The sequence below is a fragment of the Macaca fascicularis genome, chromosome 15 (assembly GCF_037993035.2).
Source record: "Macaca fascicularis isolate 582-1 chromosome 15, T2T-MFA8v1.1".
In the NCBI taxonomy this organism is placed as follows: domain Eukaryota; kingdom Metazoa; phylum Chordata; class Mammalia; order Primates; family Cercopithecidae; genus Macaca; species Macaca fascicularis.
In genome coordinates this window covers 76,340,112-76,367,886 of record NC_088389.1, presented here as the reverse complement: position 1 = coordinate 76,367,886, position 27,775 = coordinate 76,340,112, and the positions used below count along the sequence as shown (strand labels likewise).

Genomic DNA, 27,775 nt, shown 5'->3' with positions numbered 1-27,775 from the left:
TTTGTGTGAATATAAGTTTTGTTTTTCTGTGTTAGAAATGTGATTCCTGTGTCATTGGGTAAGTGAGTTTATAAGAAAAATACAAACTTTATAAGAAAAAGACAAACCCTTTTGTGGTAGAGTTTTATCCTTTTGCATTCTTATTAGCAATCTATAACATTTCCCTTTGCTCCATATCTTTTCCAGCATTTGGTATTGTCAGCTCTTCTTTTTTAATGGATAGTGATGTTGAGCACATACTCATGTGCTTATTTGTTAATCATATAATTTCTTTGATGAAGTGATTGTTCAGATCTTTCTCCTCATTTTAAAAAAGTGGGTTTTTTTTTTCAAGTGAGCTTTGGGAGTTCATTATATATTCTAGAGATAAGTCATTTTCATTCTTTTGTCAGTGTCTTTTGCAATACAAAAATTTTGGAGTTGATTTGATCAGTTTACATTTGATCAGAAGACATTTAGTCTTTTGTTTTCCTCTATATGTTTTATAGTTTTACATTTTATAAATAACTCTATGATCCATTTCAAGTTAGTCTTTGTATAAGATGTGAGGTTCAGATGAAAGATTATTGTGGCTTTTTTTTTTCTTTTTTTTTTTGGTACAAGAATGCTCACTTTCCCCAACATTTGTTGAAAATACAACCAATATTCCATTTAATTGCTTTGGCCCATTTGTCAGAAATCAATTTGGCTTATTTGTTGGGGCCTGTTAATAGACTCTTTATTCTACTTATTGTACTAGGTTGGTGCAAAAGTAATCGTGGTTTTTGCCGTTACTTTCAATGACAAAAAACACAATTACTTTTGCATCAACCTAATATCTTTCAACCCAAGAGAATGATATGCCTTTTATCTATTTAGGTGTTCTTAGATTTGTGTTATCATAAAGTTTTTAGCATATCAACCATGCACAGATTTTATAATATTTATTTCAGTTTCCAAATTGTTCATTTCTAATAATAACATAAATTTTTTATGTTGATCTTGTGTCTTGTGACTCTGTTATACTGTTTTATTAGTTTCAGGAAATTTTCTTATAAATGCTTTGCAATTTTCTAGGTAGATGATTATAACATGTGAGAATATACATATATGCTTATTTTTTTAGTTTGTAAAAAAATTTATTTTAAAATTTATATTTGTTATTTTGCTTTACTGCACTAGTTAGGATTTTTATGGTATTAAATAGACATGGTATAAATGAACATCTGTCTCTTTGTCCCATCCTCATGTGAAAACATTCAGTCTTTCACCATTAAGTATGGTGGTAGCTGATGTTTACAGATTCCCTTCCTCAAATTTAGAAAATTTTTCTGAATTCTTAATTTGCTGAGAATTGCTTTTTGTTTTTATAATCATGAATAGATGTTGAATATTGTGAAATTCTTTTCTTTTGTCAGTTGACATGATCATGTGTGTTTTATTCCTTATTCTGTTAATATATGGATTATATTGCTGGTTTTCAACTATTGAACCAGCTTTGCATTTTAGATAAATTCCATTTGATTGAGGCTTATTATTTTTTATGCTAAGATTTTATTGAGGAATTTTGCCTCCGTGTTCATGAGCAATATTGGTCTGTAATGTTCTTTTCTTTCATGTTTTTAAAAAAATTATTCTCTTTGACTGGTTTATGTATCAGAGTATGTATCATAAAATGAGTCTCATAAAATGGTCTCATAAAATAAGTTAGGAAATATTCCTTTCTTGTTTATTTTCTGGAAGCAAGTATATATAATTAGTGTGTTTCTTCTTTAAAACTTTTATAGAATTTCCCAGTAAAAGCATTTGGGTTTGTGGCATTTTTTTTCCCCCTTGGATGCATTTAACTGGGATTTTGATATCTTTGGTAGATGTAAGACTATTCAGATCATCTATTTCCTCTTTGATGAGCTTTGGTAGTTTGTAGCTTTCAAAGAACTGGTTCATTTCATCTAAGATGTTAAAGATATATTATATGAGATTGATTACAATAACATCTTGTTATATTTTCCATGTCTGTGGGCTTTGTAGTGCTAATACTTCTTTTATTTCTGATATTAGTAATTTGAACCTTCTATTTTTTTCCACTTATGGCTAGAGGATTATTAATGTTACTGATATTTTCCTTAAAGATATTTTGATTTCATTGATTATTCCTATTACTTTTCTACTTTAAATTTCATCATGTTCTGCTCTTCATCATTTCTTTCCTTCTACTTGATTTTTACTCTTTTAAAAAAATTTCTTAAAATCGTTTCTTAGGTAATTTAATCTGGATCTTCCTTCTTTTCTAATATAAACATTTATTGCTCTAAGTTTTTCTATGAGCGCTGATTTAAGTTGCATCCCTAAAATTTTGATGTGTTTTATTTTCAATTTTATTAAGTTAAAATATTTTCTAGTTTTCCTTGTAGTGTCCTCTTTAACTTATGCATGATTTAGAAGTATGTGAATTTCCAAGAATTTTGGTATTCCCAGTTTTATTACTGATTTCTAGTTTAATTTTATTATGCTCAAGAAATATAATTTTTAAAATTTTAATTTTTAAAAATATATTGAGACGTTATGACTCAGGATATTTAGTGTGTGTAGTAAATTTTTTTTGTTTTCTTTTTTTGTTTTTGAGATGGAGTCTCGCTTTGTCACCCAGGCTGGATTAGAGTGGCGCCATCTTGGCTCACTGCAACCTCCGCCTCCCAGGGTCAAGAGATTCTCCTACCTCAGCCTCACAAGTAGCTGGGACTACAGGCACATGCCACCACACCTGGATAATATTTACATTTTTAGGAGAGACGGGGTTTCACCATGTTGGCCAGGCTGTTCTCAAACTCCTGACCTTAGGTGATTCACCTTCCTCAGCCTCCCGAAGTGCTGAGATTACAGACATGAGCCACCGCGCCTGGCTGTTGAGTGAATGTTTCTTGTGCTTTTGAAAATAATTTGTATCCTGCTATTACTCGCTAGAATATTGCTTAAATGTCCGTTAGACAGAGTTGGTCACTGGTGTTTTTCAGTTCCTCTATATCCTTTTTATTTGTTGTATTGATTTTTGAGAGGAAAATGGTGATACTTCTAATTCTAGAATTTTCCTCTCATCCTTTGAATCTCTTAGATTTTGCTTCATGTACTTTAGAGCTCTGTTTTTAGGTATATACACATTTGGGATTTTTTTTTTTTTCCTCATCCTTGTTTTTCATCATTTTGATTCTAATGTTCCTGGTGTGAATTTCTTTGAGTTTATCTTATTTGATGTTTATTGAGTTTATTAATCTGTAAGTCTATGACTTTAGCCAAATTTGAGAAGTCTTAACACATTATTTTTTAAATTTCCTTGTACCCTGTTCATGAATGTTAGACCTATTAATATTTTCCCACAAATTCAGCAATATGTTTTTTTTTCCTTTTTATGTTTATAGTGGTTAATTTTTATTGATCTGTCTTCAAGTTCACTGGTTAGAGTGAGATGTGACTACCTCTGAATTCAGAGAAATACAATGTGAGAGGAGAAATCAAGCTACTATCGTGAGCTTTAAAGAGAGAGGAAAGGGACCATGAACCAAGGAAGGTGTGTAATATTTAAAATCTAGAAAAAGCAAGAAAACTGAATGTCCTCTAGAATCTCCAGAAAAAAAAAATTCAGCCTTGCCAATACTTTGATCTCAGTCCAGTGAGACCTGTATCTGACTTCAGATACCTAGAATAGTAAGATAATGAATTTGTATTGGTTAAAGCTGCTAAACTTTTGGCAATTTGTTATAGCAGCAATTGAATACTAATATGTATTCCACATGTATTTAGGCTCCTAAAGTTATTTTTAGCAAATATTTTTATCAAATAAAGAGACAGGTGGCATGGTGTGTTAGAAATAGTTTTTGCCTCCTCCAATTTAGTAAACCTAGGACTTAGAAAACTGATATGGTTTGAAAACTGAACTTGGAAACAGTAATATAATATTCTCACCATTTAATTTTACTGAGGACAATTTATCTTCATCTCCATAAAAAATGATCATTTGTAATGCACCATGATGGCTGATTCTAATTCTTCCTTTTCTACTTCCCATGGGTGTTTATCTTTGATTACGCTTCAACCACACAGTTCACTTACCAGCATCCTCTGCATCTCAACACATTTTTTCCCCTCGCAGTGACAGTATGACCATCAACCCTTCTTTTTAGCTAATCATGAAGAAACAGACTGAACCAGGGACAGAATGAGTAATCCAGACTTGTCCTTATATTTTCTAAAATAAATTCTACTGTATTTATTCTCATGTGTAATATACATTAGCTCAAAGGAAAACATTCTCTAACATATAAGGATTGTCAATCATTTTAATGTGACTTATAGTTTGGGGAACATGAGCAGATTTTAAGGGGGAAAATTGATGGAATAAAGCAGATTGAGGGGGAGAAAATGCACATTTATCAGAATGATTTGTAATCAAAAGTATTAGTCTATCAGTCAAAACCATTCAATAAGTGTTAGACCAAACCTAAGATATGGGAGTAAGGTAACCATGATAGTAATTTATGATGACAATTGAAACATTTTGAGAGATAAATTAGGCACTGTTAATAATAGTTTTGCTATTCCCACCTTATAAGTATTATATAGTAATTTATTTATTTATAAAATGGAACAGTATGTCAAACTGCAATAGTTTAAATCTTATTTGACAAAAACAAACAAACAAAAATACTTGCAACATACCTCCAAACTGATTTCAGTGCGTTGCTACACATTGCTACACAGGATGAGGACTGAGGCTTCTGAAGATTGGTTCAGGAGTCAGAAGGCTTGAGTTCTACCTCCCTGCTTTGTTATCTTTGGCTGCAGAGAGGTTCACATTAAATTTTCCTCCTATATAAAAAGAGATATTCACACTAAATTTTCCTCCTATATAAAAAGAGATATTTGCTCATATTTAAGCTCTATTTGAGTATTGATACGTTTCTGTAGAAATAAATGTCAGGACATCTCTTGTGATTCTTATACTTATTGCCTGGGCTCTGGTTTTCTATAAGGGTGGTTCCCCTCCCTTGAGATATTCGGAAATCTATTGGGGTGATATTCATTGTTCTGATAATTGGAGGTGGAATTACTGGCAGTGGGTGACACGAGGATTGCCAGATGGCTTTAATGCTTGAGTCATAAACAGTAAATTGTCTTCCTCTTCCTCACAACTCTGCATGTTTCACAGGACATCAATGTACATGAAATACCTGTTTATAATTTTTGAACTAAGAAACAAACTCCATTTTATTTTATACATGCAAAATAATGTCACACAGTTCAAACATAAGTGAATTTTCCAGGAATGCTACTATTGTGAGAATTGTGTTGAAAATACACTTTATTTCATTTTTACCTGGGGCTATTCATCATTTTCCAAATGCACATCACTCTCCACAATGCTGCTCATGATATGACAACACACCTGAGTCAGCCTGCACCTGTAGCCATTTATTTACACTGATTCTGCACATATGTGCAGGCATTCTAATCTGGTGTAGTTTTGCCCAAACATTGATATTGAAAAACAACATATTTTAAAATATATTACTTTGTTATACTTATATTGCTCTTTACAGTTATGTGTGTAGGTAGGTTGCATTATCCATGAATTTCATTTTAACAGAGTAAAAGGGAGTTAAGATGTATCTTATATAAAAGGGTATTGAGTTGGATAGGATAGAGAACCACAGCCTTGGGGTACAGAAAAAGCTCATAGCATTTCAATAGTGAGAGGAACTTTTGGGTTCAACGTACCGTAGTGGATAGAGCACTGGACTAAGGCTTGAAGGCTTGAGTTTTAATTTCAGTTCTGCCATGAGTCAAATTACTTGTGCAAATTGTAGTTTCCTCATACATAAGTTTAAAAAGCCAGCCAAGTTACAGTGGGGTCAATATAATTTTACTGAATTTTTCTGTTCTCTTATGTCAAAATAAGTGGCTAGAAAATACAGGGAAATGAAACATGAATCAGTATATGGAGAAATTCTCAAATAATTAGAGCTGTGCCAAAATGGAACTGGTGTACATTTAAAGTATTTAAGCTGTGTTTGGTTAATTATTTACTGTGGCTGGCGTGTTGGGAGGGGACTGGATTCTATAAAAGGCATTCAACTTGAGGTCATCCATGGAGTAGAAATCAGGAACAACTTGGTATATAGATGTTTCTATAGTTTCATATTGTCTCTGGTGTCCATTCCAGATTAAAAACAAAGGGATGATCTCATATTTTCTCCAGTTAAAAATTATTATCTACCACTGTTTAGAGAGTTAACTATAAACTTAGAGCTATTGTTTTACAGACATATTAGAAATAAATAACACAAAGTAGTACTTAACTCATATATCTCATGTAATTGTCAGGCCTAGTGTTTATCCCCAGGTATTCTCTAATTATCTCAGAAAGTGTCCTGATATTTAAATTTATTTTAAAATTGTATGCCATAGTATTCTTTAAGAAGAAAGTCTATATATGGAAATTCAGTAGATATAGGATATTTTTCTAGTCTGAATTAAAAATCAGAACTCACTGATATGACCAAGAATTCAACAGAAATGTTACTGCTTATGGAGTTCATTCTTCAGCCTTGCTCTTCAATTTTACCACTTTTTCTCTAAGATGGTCATTCTGGTAATTGTAACACTCCTGATCAGCTCAGCTCCCAGTGCTGCCCACTCTCTGTAGTTCCATGACACTGAGTCTCCAGGGCCATTGACTACTCTTTATTAAGCATGTCCCAGTGTTATTTTATATATATATAGACACACACACGTATATATATAAACATATATATACATATATGAGTGTGTGTATATGTGTGTATATATAGATATATATAGATATATACGCACACATGTACATTTTAAAAGAACTACAGCTGCTCAAGGATTTCTAGTGTGTGGGTGACAGCAAGTTTACATTAACCATATTACTTGAATCTTATTAGTTATTAGCCCCTGTTTGTGTGATAATAGGAGTTCAGTCCCCATTTCAGAGTATTGTGTTCTTTTAAGTGATTTGGAGAATCCCTAGGGCATGACACACATTCTGCCAAGTGAGTGTGAGCCACTGCTCACCCCAACCTGCTTCTCCCTCAACCTCTAATCCCTGTTGCTCAGTTTGGCTCATTGCACCTGATAGTTCCCTCACACAGGGAAAATGATTGGGGGTTGGACAGAGGAGGAATTCTTCAATCTCCCCTGGCAATGTAGTTCATTTGGGTATCCATCCCTTCTGTCAGACATTGCTGTGATATCGCAGTCCAGCTATGGATGTGACTGCATTATTCATCCAGGAGACTCCTCAGCCTTCCTGTAAGTCATGGTGTAAATGTGGCTTGAGCAGCGCTACTTAACATCACTCAGCAGATAAATCCATGTCTCAGATCTTGCCTGAACCAGGACCACCCTTGCACCCTTCCCTAGTCCTACCATATGACTTACCATAGTGAAGCATGGGAAAAATGAGCTAAGGGTTAAAACAATTTAATTTTAGACCAGACTTGGTGGCTAATTGTGTAACCTTAAATAAATATTTTTATCTATGTGAACTTAGTCTCTTCATCTACAAACTATCAGAGGTGTGGGGTAGATGATCTGTAAGTATCTTTCTATATGTAAGAGAGCTTCATTTTGGAATAAACTTATCAACAAGCAGGAAATTTATACCGCTTTCTCATTGTCCTCACCCCAAACTGGTAGTGTTTTGTATATTTTAGGATCTGTCATGGTAGGATGGCCAAAGCTCTTAACTGTGAGTCCAAAGGCTTCAGTTTGGGTCTCAGTCCTTCTCACACTGAGTTTTCTAACTTCAAATAAATCACTCACTTGCTTAATTTGTTTACGTATAAGGGAATGCTCTTGAAGATGCTTTACAACTGTATTATTTATATGCCAAGACGAGAAGATATCTGAGATATTTTTTCTTTTGTTTAACATCTTACCTTGTCAAAGAATATCTCCAAAGGAGATTTGCTTAGGTGTCAAATCTCCACTATTTATTGTCAGCATGAAATCTTCTTCCACTGAGTGGGAGAAGATAAATTTTGAATTCTGAGTGTGAATTACGCTTGCTTAGCAAGGCCTTACTTATCTCTTTTTGGTTGTTTTCCTCATGTCTCTCTATGATGCACTAGGGGGTTTGCATTAAGCTTAGGATGCCCGGCATGATTGATTGTATTTCCAGTGGCTGGACACTTTGCTGGGAGCTGTGGTTATGTCTTGGAAAATCACACTAATCGAATTTGAAGACACTGATGTGCATTCTCAAGTAAGAGTCTGGCTCTTGGGGATTTCATCTAGGTCAGGCTTTATAAATTAAGTGATGGATTTTTTTTTCCTTAAGTCAGTAAATAAAATTCATCAGTGGCCTTACATTGCCTTCACACTTCTGCAGTTCAGCCAACCTCTGAGTCAAATAGCATTTTATCCACTTTAAAGCTAATGTTTTGTGGTAGTTGGCAATCTATTTATTAAAGACAGAAGACGGAAACACAGGGTAATTTGAGAACAACTTCTTAGATCACTGAAAAGCTAGAGAAAAATGATCATTAAATGTATTTCTCAGAAATTGTTGAAGACTATATGTTTACTATCATTCCTTTCTGTATAGGAAACAATGCAGAATTTTTCGAAGGTCTCAGATGAAAGGCAGTTTCAAAATAGCAAAACAATGGTACTGTTTTTATTTTACTTCATTTATTTATTCATCTACTTATTTAAAAATGTTTACTAAACACTTACTCTGAGCCAGAAAGCACGCAGGGAATGGAAGGAGGCACATCTTTAAAATCTCAGGGTCTTTTTTTTTTCTTTTTAAGGCAATAAAAGAGAAAACAAAGCAACAGATATTGAGAATCAATCTGTGAGAAGGATAATAATATTAGGGAAAAAGTTGATATCTTTATGTATGTTTGCTATACAGTATTACTGGGAAGATTGTAAGAACTATGATAATTAAAATGCATGGTGCCTGGTTTATAACAGATGCTTATATATGTTAGTCTCTTTTCACTAGTGGGAGATGACACTAAATAATGTAGAGTCCTTTCAGATTAGAGTATTTTTAATGCTATCGGATAGTGTCTGTATTATTAATTGCTGTATCATAAAACAGGGCCTAATTTGTTTGTAATGACTGACAGTGAATACTTAACCAACAGAGGGTCATTGAAGGTATTTTTAAAAATCTGCTGAAGATGCTGTAGACAGAGATCTTCTATTAGAAGTGTCATTGGTCTAGGTGATATTTATGGAAAAAAAAATTGCAAAGCTGGAGAACAGGGAGAGACACCACCGAAATGTGAAGCATGATTTATCGAGGAATACAAAAGCAAAAACTCAGCAGGACCCCCAAGCTCTCATTATCCTATGGAGAAATGTGTTTGGCTGGAGCACAAATAGATACCAAGTGGAAAGTGCCACAGAAGACAGACCCTGTTACATCCTGAGTTACGCTCCTATGGAGAATCTAGGGGAGGACCGAAGAAAATCTGGCCTACACTGTAATAAAAGGAGCTTTCTGCTCAGAAAAAAAAGCCAGCTTTGAGCTTTCAGAACTCACGCAACAGTTGCCTAGGTTATATTCTACAGAGCTAGAGAGATTCTAGAGTACCTAAGGGAGAGAGATAGCCACAGGGGTTATCCAGCAAATAGAGGGATTGTCTCCTCAATGTCATTGTTTCTTCTTTGAAACTGTTACAGAGTTCTTGATGCTGCTAGGACTCAGAACTCGATATTAAAAAGTAGCCTTAGGTTTGTTTCTCCTTAGTCACTTTGTTAATGAGTGTGTAAAAAAACATTAACTACTGTGAGAAACTGCTATTTATAGGAAATTTCTTGATGTAATCTGAGTTTTAACATAAGAAATAGGTAGGAGTACTTAGGAGGTCGCTTTGTGAGGAAGGAGAAGGCAAAATGGGTGTTGAGAAGAAATCTGCAGGAAAGATGACTGTGTTGAAGGTTCATATTTTTTAAAAAAGTTGATATCCATGTTAAGATAGATATTCAGAACAGACAGATGTTGGATGGATGAATAGACATTAAGGATGGATTTACCTAGGTCTGGAGTGCTTACAGATGTGAGGGATATAGAGCTAGAAGTAATCTGGAGGAGAAAGGATTAGGATTATATATATGCTTTCTGATTCTGCCTCTTCGCTTTAAATGAGACTATTCTGTCATTAAGTACTGCACTAATTTGGGAAAAAATATATAAAATATGGACTGGATACTAATGGATTCCCGCTGCAGGTGGAATTTGTCTTAAATTTTGGAAGCTACGCTGCCAGTGGAAACCCAAGGAAATTAGTGATATTTCTACATTTTGACATAATAGATTCAGGATAATCTTGGACATAATTTGTTTTTCTTGGCTAGCTAAAGCTAAGCAAAACCCAAATTTCTACTGTCAGACACATTTTCTCTTAATTATAAGTGCTTTTATGGAAAGTTAATTTGTGTGGGTTTAATTTATTTACATATATTTACATTTGACTCATTAAAATGTTCTTTCCGAGAGTTGTTTGCAACTGTTTGAGCATTTTAAGTCTTGTTGAAAAATGAAAATATGTCTTTTGCCAATTGAGAATAAATTTAGAAGCCCCGGAGTTTAGGTTGTAGCTTACTACCTTTTACTATGGAAAACTATTTTATGCTGACTAATACACAGCCTCCAAATAAAAATAGCATTCCAAAGTAAACAATCAATCCCTTCTCTCATAGCTGCACCCACATCAAACTTTAAGGAAATTGGTAGATTCAAGGTGTAAACACCACCATCACATAAAAACTTGCAAAAAAATGCTAAATGGGCGTTGCATGTTATTTATATTTGTGAAGGTTCAGTCACTCAAGAAGCATTTATTAAATACCTACTTTGTACAAGACATAGTAGTTGCTCTAAAGCAACCACCATTTTATAAACCATTATCTTTGCTCTCAACTTATTACCAACTAAAATCCTATTAGACTCTGATACAAATCTATACCCCCTAAAACACTCCTGTGTTATTTTTATAATTCCTGTCTTGAGCTAATAGTAGTTGTCAATTGTTCCACCACTACCTATCACTAGGCAAACAACTAATTTATATTTTATGCATCTATATGGTATTATACGTATGATTTTATTCAAAGTTACATGGCCATTATTTGTAATAGATATTGTTATACCCATTTAACAGACCTAAGAAGGAGCCTTTGAAAAATTCATTAACTTTCCCAAGGTCTGTTTCACTTGAAGGCTTAACTCCTTATTATTATCTTCTTTTTTTTTTTTTTGAGATGGAGTCTTGCTCCAATGCCCAGGCTGGAGTGCATGGAGTGCAGTGGCGTAATTTCCACTCACTGCAAACTCTGCCTCCTGGGTTCAAGCAATTCTCCTGTCTCAGCCTCCCTAGTAGCTAGTGTTTGAATGAATAACGTATCTTTAGGAGCACTGGTAATTAAAGTTTCGCCCTATAGTGATATGCATTGTTTCCATTCACAGGTCGTTTGTGAAAACTCATCATCCTTCTCTCCCTCCCTCTACACACTACTAAGGAAACTAGATGTTAGAGGATTATAAATGACAGTTTTTAGTATCATCTAGAAAACACGCTTTCTTATAAGAAAAAAAATGATAGGAGAGTTCAAGTGAAAGATACAAAAACAATTCCTCAGTTATAGAACAGAGGCTATAGGGTGCATGAAACCAGGCATTTAGAGGAAAAAATAAAGTTTAATTTCTTTGTTTGAGATATCTTAATAGACAGTCTTTATGTCACTGGGTGATTTTAGCCTATATCCAAAAAGATTTCGCTGACTGAATTAAATTAATCCTTTTTATTCTGGCCACTTGATAATGGTCAGGTAGGAAATCCAAATAATTAAAAGAGCTTTGTTTTTACCTAAACCTGCATGTAATACCACCTCACTGGCTCAGTGAAAAGTGAATATTATGATCTGGGAATAACAAATCAATCCTGATAAATTCGTTATCTATATTTTTGACTGAAACTGGATTGAGCAGAAAAACTGATTGTTTTCACCCACACTCTTGACTTCTGAATCAAGGATGATTTAGGTTTTAGGAGTTACATCTCCAAACACAGAATTTGAAATGGGCCGTAGGGAATGAGAAGAAGCTGTCACTTTCCACTAGCATAAAAGAAATCGTGTTAGGCAACCTTGTTCTTAAGTGACTCAAATAATTTTGGCTGCCCCAAAGAGTTTCAGTTCTTTGTAGTTTCATCTACTTATTTCTCAGTGATGATACTTATTGACATAAATTCATGATCCTGAGTCAAAAGAATATCTGCAGTCTGTGGCTATGTTGATCTTTCTTTGTTTTCACTAGACTTTTTCATTATGTTTTAAATCTTAACGTGTAATATTTTAGAAGAAAAACAGATTACGTATCACTCTAAGCCTATGACTATTCCAAATGGAACTACTCTAACATTGTTGACTTACTGGAAAGAAAGTGTTTTTAATAATAAAGCAAACAGATACCTCTCTGGTTAACATTTATCAGTGGCGCTGAGTCGTTTTATCACTTGATCATTTTATTTTGTTTTTTAAAGAAAGGAATGGTCAATAAAAAAGTACAAATTTTAAGCTGGGTGCGGTGACTCACGCCTGTAATCCCAGCACTTTGGAAGGCTGAGGTGGGCAGATTACCTGAGGTCAGGAGTTCGAGACCAGCCTGACCAATATGGAGAAACCCTGTCTCTACTAAAAATACAAAATTAGCCAGATGTGGTGGCGGGCATTTGTAATTCCCAGCTCCTCGGGAGGCTGAGGCAGGAGAATCGCTTGAACCTGGGAGGCGGAGGTTGCAGTGAGCCGAGACCCTGCCATTGCTCGCTAGCCTGGGCAACAACAGCGAAACTCTGTCTCAAAAAAAAGTACGTATTTTAGTAAAAGTGAAAATAAAGGCATCTCTTAAGAAATTAAGCCTTCTATTAACCTTGACTTAGCCAATCATGCTATCTAAGATAAGCAGTAAGAAAATATAAATAAAGGCCAGGCATGGTGGCTCATGCCTGTAATTCTAGCACTTTGGGAGGCCGAGGTGGGTGGAATGCCTGAGCTCAGGAGTTCGAGACCAGCCTGGGCAAATGGGTGAAACCACATCTCTACTAAAATACAAAAAAAAAAAAAAAAAAAAAAAAGGCCAGTTGTGGTGGTGTGCGCCTGTAGTCCCAGCTACTCGGGAGGCTGAGGCAGGAGAATTGCTTAAACCCAGGAGGCGGAGGTTGCAGTGAGCCAAGATCACAAGATCATGCCACTGAACTCTAGCCTGGTGAAAGAGTGAGACTGTGTCTCAAAAAAAAAAAAAAGAAAAAGAAAAAAAAAAGAAAAGAAAATACAAATAAAACAACGTAATTTTGTCATAATTATGGAAGAACAAATTGCTTGCTGCAACAAATACTGATATGGAAATGTTCCTTTATATAACAGTCAGAATAGGCATATTAATGTTGTGGTAAGAAACAGCCTCCAATTTTAGTGGCTTAAATAACGTGGGCTTTTTGTTCACCTAGGCTTCCTACTATGGGTAAGTGGGGAACTCTGTAACAACTCAGTGATCTAGACTGGTAGAGTAGTGACATGCTTGAAAATTGCTGGTCTCCAGGCCAGAAGGAAAAATGATAGTCTTGCACTGGTAATTAAATTTTTGCCCTGTAGTGATGCTCATTGTTTCCATTCACAAGTTGTGTGTGAAAACTCATCATCCTTCTCGCCCTACCCCTGCAAACTACTAAGGAAACTAGAGGGGAAATCACACAAATGATCTTGAAGAGACAGAAGTTTGTGGATGTAGAAAATGTAGACATTGAACTGAAGACTAATACAAACCTAATGTACAGTTTACCTAATATACAATTGAGGAATAATAAGTACTTTTATTGAGAAAGGGAAAGATTGGGAGGCACACAGAGATTTTACTTTTCTGCTGAATATAAAGCCCAACTGATTAACAATTTTAAGATCTCTTATCCTGGGGACGAAAGATGCTGCTTACTTTGTTTTTTAATCAATCCCAGGTTCAATATTCTTCATGACTCTCAGCTCCATGCTCTGGGGTTTTCCTTTTTCTTTGTTATTCTCCTTGGCCATATTCACAAGAGCGATGGAGAATAAACTTTCGTTGGTGACTGAGCAGCGTTCTCAGTCTGATTCCTGCCAGTACAAGTGTACAAGCCCATAAAGAATGACATTCTTTTGTTTGCAACAATATGGATAGAACTGGAGGTCATTATACTAAGTGAAATAAGACAGGCACAGAAAGTCATTTCAGATTTTAAGCAGTTACAGCCTCTTGTAATCCAAACTGATGATCCTTTTTACCAGAATAACATATTCAGAAATGTATTTAGCTTTTTCTTTACTTGATTCCAGTCAGGAACAGGTACCAATAGCCAAACCCATGGTCTTCTTTGTGATATCTCTTTACTTATCTTCTCAACTTTATTGCAGGTATCTTGATCCCATGAGACTTTGGTGGGAGGACCACATTTTCAGGCCCCATTTTGTAGAACTTCTAGGCTTTCCCCAGTACCACCTTACTTTATGCAACCTGTTAATTCATTCAGAGATTTAAAAATTTTTTATTTTATTTTATTTTGAGACAGAGTCCCACTCTGTCGCCTAGGCTGGAGTGCAGTGGCACGATCTCAGCTCACTGCAACCTCCACCTCCCATGTTCAAGCGATTCTCCTGCCTCAGCCTCCCAAGTAGCTGGAATTGCAGGTGCCTGCCACCATGCCCAGCTAATTTTTGTATTTTTAGTAGAGATGGGGTTTCATCATGTTGGCCAGGCTGGTCTTGAACTGTTGACCTCAGGTGATCTGCCTGCCTCAGCCTCCCAAAATGCATTTTTTTTTTAATGGGTATGATGATGAGGCTCTTGGTTTAATCCTTGATGAAGTGAGATTTGATTGGCTTTTGTCATTCAATACATTTTATAAATTTTTATTTGCTTTATAAAATTTTTTTTTACTGTTGTTCTTTTTAACTTTTCTTTTACAGTTGTTCTTTTCAGAGCTACAAATTCTCAAATTTTGGAACTTCCTTATTCCTTTTCTTTCCTGTTTGCAAATTGGTAAATTTTTAAAAATCGTTATATTATAATGCTCAGCCCAGTGCTGCCAATGGCAGCCACCACATACTGCTATTCCATTTCCCTATTAAGCTAAAACTTTACTGTGTTTCTTATCTGCTTTTGACATCACCACAGGTGACATTTTTACCAAATACTCTACTTTTGTACAGTATAAACTACAATGTACTGTTCTTCAATACAACCCTTTCCTTTTCACATACGAACCAGTCAAAACCAATGCCATACATTTTAGGTTTTGTTAGAGCAGTGCTGTATTCCTAGGGAACATTATTTTATCATTAAGGAAGACAAGGTTATCCTAATGTAAGAATTAAATCCCAAATTTTAGTGCTTTAAACAACAGAGTTCTCTCACTCATATTACATACTCATCATGAGTCATATGGGGATCTTGGGGTCTTTTCTCATTAGGTGAAGGAGTCACCATTTCAAACATTGTTGGTCTCTGTGTTAACTAAGGGGAATACAAAAGGAATTCTGGAGGGCTACTAGCGTTTAAATGCTCAGTCCAGGGGGACCTTTCACTCATTGGCCAGAATAAGAAAAGCATCTGGTCAGAAAGGAAAATTTTACCGTCTGCTCTGATAAATGGAGAACAGAAATATTTGGGGAGCTTCTGGATGACATCCATGCTCTCTGTTCTCAAATATCCAATCTCTTAGCAAGTCCTTTTGGATTTTGATTTTTAAAATATCAAGAATTTTACTTTTTAAATCACTGCTATCACTATCATTCTGTTTCTATTTTATTTTAATAGCCTTCTGACCTTCCCTTCTAAGCACTGTTATATAATTTCTCTGGCTAAGGAAAATCTCTTCAACTTAATTGGATAAACATTGAGTGCTTCTTAGATGCAAGGCATTACTCTATCCACTAGAAGAAAGTTTGATGTTACAGAAATGAAAGAAGAAGGCAAGGAACAAAACTGAAGAGAATAAAGGCCCTAAGCTCTACAATTTTACGATAAGTAGAAAGTGTAAGGTTTGGGAGAAGAAACTTATAAAATCTAAAGAAGCATTTGGAGTCATTTATTAGGCATGTAATTCATGGTTGTGAAGGAATTCAGAGTTTAAAGAGACTTTTTTTATTGTTATTTTGCTGCCCTTTTTAATTAAATAGGTGGAGAACACACGGTTTAAAAGATTAAGCTATCATAAATTAGATGAGTTCTGTGTGTTATGTGCTGGCTTAGAGGTAGCAAACCAGTGGGGAAGGGAGAACATAAGGTCAGGGAAAGACCTGCATTGGAGGAAATAACAGCTTATAATTTCGGTATAAGACACACTGCAGAGGGGTGGGCACTGAAGACAGGCTTGCATCAGATTAGAGGCAACATGCAAGGAAGTTAAATGTGGTAGAAAAGGTATGCCACCAGAAGATGCATTTATCTGTTGTATCCTTACAGACAGGTGAGTGTTATTATTACATCATAGTTAATTAATCTACAAGAGCACAAGAGCATGGTCTTAGAGAACTAGGGGCTAGAGCCAGAACAGGGTAGGGACTAAGCAGAGATTTAGAATTTGAGCTAGGTTCAGTAGGATTCCACTGTCAGCAAGGCCTTAAGCCAAGTAATCTTAGCCACAATAGGAACCAAGCTTAGCATGAAAAGACCTGCAGTCCCCTCTGCCTGGTGTTTTTAAGGTGTAAGTGGTAGATGCCTACGTCATAGCTGGGTTAAAGGACACACAGAGCTGAGTCTGTAAGTTTAAGCAAGAAATTGAAGAATTCAAGAAGGCAGTGACTGACATTGCTTTTGTCCGCGATTATAGAAAGAGTTGGTGAAAACAAAGGAGATCTCTTGATTTTGTGACTATAATTTAGCTTGGGCAAATTCTCCTCCACCATGCTCTTCAAAGATGTTTTAAAAAGAGACAACAAATGCAAAGAAAGCAAAATAGAATTTTTTAATTTGCTTAACTCTTTCATGTTTTCAAGTCACCCTCAATGTGAGGGAATGGAGTCCCTATGGGTTCCAGTGTTTTGCCCAGGCAGGTCACATCACACAGAAGATGATATGCCTGTCTCCCCTGCCTGGCAAGATAGCACATTCACCCACTGTGCTGCCTATCCCAATTTTAATTAAATGCACATATGTTCTTGTTTTGCTTTTGTTCTTTCTGTCTAAACTCATCATTCCCATGTTTTGATCCTACTTATTACTCCAAAATGTCCTCAGAATGGCATAACTCTAAAATATTCTATTATGGGTTTTGAACTCAAAAATATGTATGTTTGAATTCCAACCCACTTGGGCAAAATATTCACGATTTCAGATGCATTTTTCTCAAATAGAGATAATACTACTGATAGGTAATAAGAGTACCACAGAGGGGAAGGGGCTCTACTGTTTAGGGGAGAATGGTATCAGGGCAAGAGTCTGCTTTCTTTTTCCACATCTTACTCCATTAATGGAGAAGCAAGAGTGGGTAAGTTTTCTCTCTCTTTTGATTGGAAAAAGAACATTTAATTTTCAAAATTAGCTGCTTCTGCTTTTTTTTTTCTTCATTTGATTTAACCTACTCCTTACAGGCAGATTTTTCATCTCTTTACCAGTCAAACCAAAAGAAACTCCAATCTGTATTCCTGCAGTGAAGAGATGGGGTGGAAAACAAGGGGGAAACTGCAGATGATCAGTTAATGTGAGCTGGTGGGTAACGTGTGTCCTGAGAAAAGAAGAAAAAGGCAATATTGTTCTTGGGCCCAAACTGGATGCTAAGATCTTCCCCTGCCCTCCTTTGCAAATTTGATATTTTGGTGATTATTTGCTTCTTTAATCTTAAAAGATACAGAATATAAGAGACAAAGGGCTGTCAAATACCAAAACACACCCACCCCAAGGGTTTGCTTTCAAGAAAAGACAAACTTTTTGCAAAATATGTAACATAAAACTTGCTACAAAGTTAATGTTCAGTAATTATACACTATTTTATTATACATATATATATTTGACGTTCGTGTATAACATATGTATATATGTGTATAATATATATATAAAATATATGTATTATAGTTTGTGTGTAACTTTTCCAGTAATGTTAATGCTATTTGCTTTTTTTAAGAAATTGTAGTTAGAAGGTAGAAATAGCATATAAAACCTTGTTAGTTTATTACCTGTGATGCAAGTTTCTCTTTAGACATCGTTTCTAAAACTTTTACATTTTCTTCTGTAAGGTAAGTGGGGTTGGTCATGGCTGGCTCAGAGTTACTGTAAGTTAAAACTAGTTGGTAAGCCAGAGCAATATTGATTCAGGTACTCTATAAATGATACCTTGTTATGATTCTTAAATCTAGAAATGTATTAATTAAGAATATGGATTGCAAATTAAATAAACTAACTCAAGTTAGCTACCAGAAAAAAATTTTTTTGGAAGCCTCCTGGTTATCTCATTAAATTCAAGAAAACACTGGAAGACCACGTCTCAAGAAGATAGTTACCCTGGGAACAACTGAAGAAATCAACTTTTATTTCAAGCTCTGCCATAGTGTAACCCACTATCCCCAACTGGTCAGACTGGCAGGTCAAATTCTCTTTTTTTAATCTTATTATCATAACTTGAATTATGTATCAGGCATGAGTCAGCCAGACCCTGTGGCTTTTAGGTTAGGCAGACACGTTGAAAGTTGTTTTCCATAAGTCTTCAAAAAGAAATTATTTGAAAATACTATAAGAAGATAATTGTGGAGAATATTATTAATGGATTCCTTATGTTGCTCAATTTGCTTTGTATGAAGATCACAGTGTCAAATTCCTCTTAATGCTTAGGTTGAAGGAAAACCTTATTTCTTCTGAATAAATGTATTGCTTTTCAAGTAGAAAACGTGACCTACACATCAGATCTTATCTCTCTTTGCCTTTGTTTCTCCAAAGCTCAGAACAAAATCTTATTCTCTCATTTCCTTCTATCCCTCTTCAATCAGAATTTTTGAAAATTCCATACCACTTTTGTTTCTTGTTTTTTTATTTCTAATAATAAATGATTTTACTCTACTACCCTCCATGTTTAAGGTGCCTCAAATGTGTTTTGGAGTGGATGTCATTTAAATGAATAAAGATCATTCAAATAACAAAGTTTTGAAAAACTAATAGTATACTTTAGATTTATAGATATGCTAAGTTAATGCGTTATATTTATTTACCATTATTCCTTTGTGACCTATACAAAGTCAGCTAAATTTGAACATCAATCCTAACTTCATAGCATATTGGTAATAAAGAACTCATGTTCTTATATTCTCGAATATCAGCGTATTTCCTGTATTCGCTAGTCTTCACTCTAGTCCCTTATATTCTTTTTGATTAAGATAATTGATCTAGCTATTGAATCTCAGTGTTATTCTCTGTTTGGTATTGGGGATTGAAATTTAGTATATTGGTCAAGAGAATGGATTATACAGTTTGCCTGATTTAAATTCAACTTCTGGTTAGTAGCTATATCACTTTGGGAGAGTTATCTAAATTTCACTTTATGTATCTGTAAATATAGGATGCTAATACCCACTCAATCAGGTTGTCATACAGATTAAAATAAAATGTCTTACAAAAGCTTATAGCAGGGCATAAAGCAGGACCTAAGTAATTGGCAGTGATCATTATTATTACTATGGCGATGATTTAACTACCTTTTCTGCAGGTTATTGAATTTCCAGTTATTTTGGTGATTTCTAAGGCTTTATTGGTCTTGCCATCAATCCTTGTTGGTTCATTTAACTTCTCCATGTTTTGTTGTACTGCTGTTTACTGTTTTATTTTTCATTGCTTAGAATCCTATGCTGTATGTTCTCATACTTTTCATTTTATTATAACTTACAAATATTTATCACGTGTGTAGAATATGTACCACACGTGCTTTTCTCAGACAAATGTAAGCTCCACAAGGAAAGAGACCACGTCGGTTGTTTTCTCTGTATCATCACCCATGCATAGCATAGTGCCTGCAGCACAGAAGGGATTCAACACATTGTTATTGATGTCAATCATATTTCTGTCATTTTTTTTCTACTCTGCACTTTGCACATCCCTTGCCTTGCCTTATCGTGGATGGTTTTGTATAGCTCTTGCTTCTTTAGGCCTTCTGTTTTTCTACTCTCTCTCTCCCTCTTTTTTTTTTTTTTTTTTTTTTTTTTTTTTTTTTTTTGTGAGACAGCGTTTCGCTCTTATTTTCCAGGCTGGAGTGCAATGGCGCGATCTTGGTTCACCGCAATCTCTGCCTCCCGAGTTCAAGCGATTCTCCGGCCTCAGCCTCCTGAGTAGCTGGGATTGCAGGCATGTGCCACCATGCCCGGCTAATTTTGTATTTTTAGTAGAGACGGGGTTTCTCCATATTGGTCAGGCTGGTCTCAAGCTACCAACCTCAGGTGAAGCATCTGCCTCATCCTTTCAAAGTGCTGGGATTATAGGCATGAGCCACTGCGCCCCGGCCTGTTTTTCTACTCTCTTTGTGTGCTGTAATTGCATTCCTTTGTTCTGAAATTCTTGGTTACTATTATAAATTCTTGCAGAAGCGGTCCCACAGGAAACTCTGTCATTTGGGTGGGAAAATACTAAATTTCTACAGTGCCATTAGGATAGGAGTCATCCCCAAAAACAAACCAACAAAAAACCATTTATCTTGGATGCCCACTCTCCTGTCACTCAAAAAAATGTTTCCAAGCAGCAGCCCCAAAGAAAGAACATTCAAGACTATAGGCTGAGTCAGAACTGCTGTCTCAGCTCCTTCATTTATAACCCTTTGCTGCCCACTGTATGAATTTACAGTGGCACATTATCATCTTAACTGCCTTTTAATGGTGATGATGATGTCCTGCAAATTGAGAAAAAAAGATGTTGGCTGTTAATTCCAAGGAGATTATAGGCCCAATAACTACTGTTATTAGTTCCAGGATGATTGCCAATAATGCAGATCACTTAGGCTCCATTATATGCAATCTTAAGGGCTTTAAATTCCCTAAACCATTATCTTTAACTTAGACCAGGACTATGATGATGATAAGCACAACTGGGGTTCAGTCGTTAGATATCTAAATTGGGAAATTATTGTCTTTTTAGTAAAATGCCCTTTTAGAAAATAAGTTAGAGTTTCTAAGGGTTAATAAGTGGTAGGAAAATAAATGCTACTCCTTTCTTCCCACCCCCCGCTAGTTTGTAAGACATTTCTACGTAAGCAAGACTGAAGGAGTTTCAGCATGCTGTCTAATGACCTTACCATTAAACTTTGGAAGCCACATGGTCACTCACATATAGAGTGCAGAGATTTCTGTCCACTCTAGGGATTGTTTCAAGCTTAGTTCCTGTAAAGCATCAGTGTGAACACAGGTGATGCTCATGATGTCAACCAGCATCTTTCGGTTATTCTAATGGGAGACATTGTAGTTCTGTTTCGGCTAGAGGACACCAACCCATATATGTTTGAAATGAAGCCATTAACTATTTAGAGGGGGAAACATCTGAAAATTAAAAATTCATATTTTCTTAACAGCTTCTAGGATTTTCTGATGTATAAAACTGGTATTGGAGTATACTGGAAAGAATATGGTTTTGAAATTAGATACATCTCTTTAGACATTTTCTAGATGTGAGGCCTTTGGTACATCAACCTCTCTAAGGATAATATTTATCTTGCCACATTGTTAGGAGTAAATAAGGTAATTTATGCAAATATTTTCAGAGCTTGGAAATGCAGAACAAGAAACAAAAATCAAGAGGAAAAAGGAAAAGGCATGTGTAGGTGAGAGCTTGGAGGTAGGCTTTGCAGAGACTTTGGGAGTTCTGATGCATAGGAGCAATAGTAGTATGAAAAAAAATTAATCAGAGACAGAAAAGACATTTTAAGAAGCATCACTGTGGGTTGCAAGCTCCCTTCCTTGTACTTTGAAAAATGCAACTAAAGATCTTAAATTATTTGGAATTTCTTTTATTTCTAAACTGTGTTCTTTGAGTGAGATGTTGCCTTGAGCCTTGAGATCAATATAAATTCTTACATCGCCGTAACTGCTTCTCTCTTGCCTGCCCCACATATTGGTTGGTTTCACCAGATTCCAGAGTAGAGGAAACAGCCATGGTAGAAACACACTGGTTTGATTTCATAAGATCTCAGTTAAAGTGCTTAATCTCACTTTCTCACTTAACATTTAAAAATATTATTTAATCTCCTAATTTTTATTGTCTGTTCTATAAATTAAGAATAATAATACCTCACTCAGTTGTTATAGTGATTAGGTGAACTCATGCGTAAAAACATACAGCATGGAAACAAGTTTTTTATTATTTGATAATATTGGTGTTGTTAAATTCAATCAAGAAATAAGGCACCAGAGGAATTGACTAAGAGCAGTTCTTTCAACTCTTCCTTGCTGTTGTTGGGGTGTGGGGTCAGGGGTTGGGTTCCTACTCCAGAGAATAATTTGAAAGGGACTCTGTTTTCCCATGTTGTGTTTCTATTGTATTATTTGTCTCTTTTGCTTTATACAACTCTTTTTTTAAGTGTCTATTCTTAGTTCCCCTTCTCCTTAGGGACATGAGGCGTAAAGAATGTACTAAAAATGAAAGTAAGGGCCAGACGTGGTGGCTTATCCCTATAATCCCAACACTTTGGGAGGCCAAAGTGGGTGGATGACCTGAGGTAAGGAGTCCGAGACCAGCCTGGCCAACGTGGTGAAACCCCATCTCTACTAAAAATAAAAAAAAATTAGTAGGGTGTGGTTCGGGGGGTGACTGTAATCCCAGCTGCTTGGGAAGCTGAGGCAGGAGAATCGCTTGAACCCAGCAGGTGGAGGCTGCAGTGAGCTGAGATCGTGCCATTGCACTCCAGCCTGGATGCCAAGAGTGAGACTCCATCGCAAGTGAAAGAAAGAAAGAAAGTAAGAACACAGCCACACTTTGACAATTTTGTTGAGATCCAGAACAATATATTCTCCTTTCATCAATCTCCATGTATTTTATATGTATCCACAATTATGTGATCTGTGCTACAAAATCAGAGCTGTTTTTTTTTCATTTGTTCTATTTATAACAGCATAGCCTGTTTAATGTTCTATGAAAATAGACATTTATTAAAAATGCCCAGTAATTGTAAGATAGTTGCCATATTAATATAATATAAAACATGTCTGAGGGTTGCTGAAGATAAATGTCTTCCAAGGAAAGAAATTCAGTTGTAAGAATCTGCTGACCCCAGTACTCTACCCTGAACTGATAATTTTAAAGCCAGCTCTACAAACTACCTAATTATCTATCATTGGGCCTATCCTCCGGCAGAGTGATTATTTTACCTGAGCCTGCATTTCCTTATCTATTAACTAAATCGTACCATAATCTATTCTAGATGTCACTAATTGAGAGGACAAACTCATAATTGCCATGTTTAGGGAAAGCAGAGGAAGCAAATAGAGAAGAAGCAAGATTTTAAATCTGAAACCAGCACTTAAAAAGTAACAGACTAAGAATAACATTGGCAGGGGTCCAGAGATGATTGAGATGCATTTATGGTGTTGCAATCATGTGGTACAGTCTTGGGAAAAATTAAGACAGACAAAGTTTTGACAGCAGCTTGGACTATCTGAAGGCTTGACTTGCTTAAATTTATGAGTGCCCCTTTCACCACAAATATGGTCACTCCAGAGTCTGATAAATTAATTTTTGTGCTTTTTTTTTTTAACTTTACAAGTGCAGTGCATTTGAAAAAAAAAAAAAGACTAATTGATGTTTCTAATCTGGAAGATAGTTTGATGACAACATACAGTGAATCTGAGTGAAAGATATCAGCAATAGTTAAATGATTGCCAAACATAAATATTCTGGAGGTCAAAGAGTTGTTGCTTTAGTTGTTTCTTGACTCTGAAAGAAAAACTTAACTAGAAGTAGCCTCCAAGAGTGAGTGATTATCAATTTGGCTATACCAGTTTAAATGTAAATCTCATTCAAAAATATCCTTACAAAAACAAACAGAATGGTCCCAACCAAGGTGACACGTAAATCAACCACTGGTTGAAAGGTATGTCAAACAATCTCATATATCTATATTATATATGCAATATGTAATATAATGTAATCTATAATGTACAATATATCACATTACAATGCATCAATCTCAGTTTTATCTCTTTCTGTCCATATCTGTCTATTTACTTACATATTGTCAATCAACCAATCTCATAAAATATAACAACTAATCAGGTGCCAATCATAATCTTGAGACACAGTCTTGAAGAACATAAACCTAAATGCTGAAATCTTGAAAGATCAAGTCTGAAAAGTCTGAAATCTTAAAAGATCAAGTTTAAGTCTGAAATCCTGAGAATAACAATTTCCAAAGATTAGAATTCCAAGTGTTGAAATCCTGAAAGCCAAACACTGGAGAAGAGATTAGTGCATTTTTGGTTGGATGCAAGATAGTTGCATCATGTTAGTTGTATCATGCCAGTCAGGACTATTTCCTTGCTATTGTCTTATATTTGGAAATTAAATATGTTTTAATGAGATGCATATGGGTGCCAAGTTGACAAAGGGTGAACTTGTGGCCTTAATTTTAGATGTCAGTTTTACTGGATTAAGGAATACATAGAAACCTGGTAAAGCATTATTTTGGATATATCTATGAAAATGTTTCCAGAGATTAGTGTGTGTGTCTGAGTAGTCTAGGTGGGGAAGGTCTGCCCTTAATGTTGGCAGGCACCATCCAATTAGTCAGGTGCCTGGAGAAAATAAATACAGAAGATGAGCTGGTCTCTCTGAGAACTGACAGAGACTTGTCTTCTGCTGCCTTGGATATCAGAACTCTGGGTTCACCGGCCCTTGGACCCCAGAACTTAACACCAGTGGCCCTCTGGTTCCAGAGGCATTTGGTCTTAGACTGAGAGTTATACCTTTCACTTCCCTGACTCTTAGGTGTTTGGGCTTGGACTGAGCTGTGCTACCAGCTCCATCCCCCATTCTCCAGCTTGCAGGTGGCCTGTCATGGGACTTCCTAGCCTCCATAATCACATGCGCCAATTCCCCTAATAAATCGCTTCATATATCATTATACATATCCTATTGTTTCAATTTCTCTGAAGAACCCTGACTTATACAGATTTGATGCGAGGAATCAAATATAATGTCTTTTTCTGTATTCCCTACAATAGGGAATCTATTCCTACAGTGGAAATGTTCCCCCCTCCCCCCCACAAAAAAAGACTGTGATGTTAAATTTATGAGGCTACTTAGATAAATGTTTAAAAGCTAATTACTATTGGTGCTGCAAAAGCAGGAAATTGCTTAATTGCAATGGCCAAGCAAAAGGTTGGACAGCATATACTTGCAAAATTTGGAGACCACAACCACTCTCCAATTACAAATGCAGTGAGTATTTCAAAGATCATAGAAGTGAAAATATAGGTGAAAAAAAACCAAAACAAAAAACCCTCCCCTGCCAAACTGTTCAATTATGCAAAACTTCTGCCTCTTCACGTATCACACCAATTTGCTATGTATTACATCTTCATATTAGTTCCAATCCTGGAGGTATGAATTACATAAAGACTTTTAGAGTTCTAACTTGTTTTATGCATTTTTTTGCAAATTTGACTGCACAAAAATGCATTTTCATGATATTGACTTTGTGACTAAGCATTGTGTGTGTTCATAAAAATGTTGAAACTTCCTCAGTAAATTAAGAGATGTCCTTTTTGTACATCTTCGTTTATGAAAGATAAAACTTCTTGAGATATCAGCTCCTTGGTTGACTTCATATGTGGTGGTGACCCATTGTGGTTTTTGATTGATCCCATCAAAAAAAATTGGATTGTCTTTCACAGTATTTCAGATGACCAAAAATAGAAAGCTGAGTGCATACAATTACCATTCGTAGTGATATGCATTTACACATATTACTTTTTGGCCTATTTCTCTATGAGTATAATTTGTCTCCTCACAACTGTTATAATCATGTGACTGTTGTTAGTATATGTGAGTGCTAATGCTTGCCAAAAATAATATTATCACCTATTTTATTGTGTAAAGTGGCCTAAGATGTATTCTGTCATGTTTTTATCTGTTTCCCAAATAAATTCCTTTTAGAAATGTAATTAAATGTATTTCTTTACATATATGATCCATTTTATTTCATTTTTTTCTTACTGTTTAATCAGTACATAAAATTGTACGTATTTTTGGGGTGCATGTGATAGTTGGATACATGTATACAATGTGTAATGATCAAATCAGGATATATAGGATATCCATTGCTTCAAATATTTATCATTTGAGAACATTTCAAATCTTCTAAATCTTTTGAAATATAAAATAGATTATTGTTAACTATAGTCACCTTATCATGCTGTGGAACACTGAAACTTTTTCCTTCTACCCATATGTTGTACCCATTAACCAACTTCTTTTCATTTTCTACCCCCACTTTTCCTAGCCCTTGGTAACCATCATTCTGTACTCTACCAGCAAGTGATCAACTTTTTAATCTTCCACATATGAATGAGAACATGTGATATTTGACTTTCTGTGTCAGACTTTACATAAATGTCTTTTAAAAATGTTTTAAAATTAATTTTTCCAGAATCATATTTTTGGGACTTTTATCTTTCAAGATTGTGATTTTGGGGATTTTAGACTTTAGGGATTTTGATTTTTTGGAATTTCAACATTTGGGATTGTGGCATTCGAGACTGTCTTTTAGGATTATGACCCAAACCTATACACAAACATATCTCATATATAAATATATAATCAAATATTAAATGTATATTTGTGTGTAAAAAATAATGTATAGTGTGATTTTGTATTTTTTTAAAATTTCTTTTCCTAGTAATTGGTGAAATCTGTAGCCAAGTATTATGGATCTCATTAAATTCTGGTTTTCTGTTGTTTTGGGAGGAGGCAATCCTATAATTTTTTTTCAATACTTCCATGCTCCACATTGAAATGATTCTCCCCCCTTTATATCAAGGTTTAATTCAGATGTTATACCATAATGGGCTGTGGACTTAAATCTGTTTGCAAAGCCTGGCTTTAACCAGTGCTGTCCTGAAGTTGGTTTGCCCTGGCCTTGGATGAGGAGAGTGTATGAATCTTTTCCTGTGTTCAGAGACATCATGTTATTGGTGGCTTGAAACTTGCCTTCATGGGGAACAACACAGAAACTGGCAAATGCTACAAAGCAGGGTTTTGTTTCTGTTTTTGGTTATTGTTGTTGTTGCTGTTGTTTGGTTTTCCCCCCAAAGGAGCCAGCTCTTAAGCATTTACTAGAATACCACTGGCCTTAATTTTTTTAAATGCTGTAATCTTGGGCATGTAACCATTCTATTACCTGTTTTTCCGCATTGAAAATGAGGAAAATTATAATTCTTTCTTCTTCCTTCTCCTCCTTCTTCTTTTTCTAGTAAGAGAACATATATAAATATATTGCAGTGACTTGTATTAAAAGTGCTTAATAAATGCTTTCTTCCATTAATTGCAGAGAATTCTCAGTTTATGTATTTAGTTATTTAAAGTTATTAATTTAAAGCTAACACTAAGACTTCATCACTCTATGTGCCTTTCATTTCCGTTGTCTGCATCTAATTTCCTACCTCCTGCACAAGTCTAACTCATGCAGTGCTGGAACTTAAAGATATTCTGTTTTTATCAATAGAATCTTTCTACATTACAAAAAACCAAGTATTAAAATTCAGATATTAATTA

At 35.3% G+C, this 27,775-nt stretch overlaps 1 long non-coding RNA gene across 1 annotated transcript in view; it reads right to left on the bottom strand.

Moving 5' to 3' along the window:
• LOC123569137 (uncharacterized) overlaps positions 1-27,492 on the bottom strand; it is a 52,190-nt gene extending 24,698 nt beyond the window's left edge. Inside the window, exons 1-2 of the long non-coding RNA XR_010581735.1 lie at positions 27,402-27,492; positions 4,693-4,842 (exon numbers count right to left, since the gene is read on the bottom strand). This is a non-coding gene — a long non-coding RNA (uncharacterized lncRNA). The remainder of the gene's footprint in view (positions 1-4,692; positions 4,843-27,401) is intronic.
• Positions 27,493-27,775: the final 283 nt, after the last annotated feature.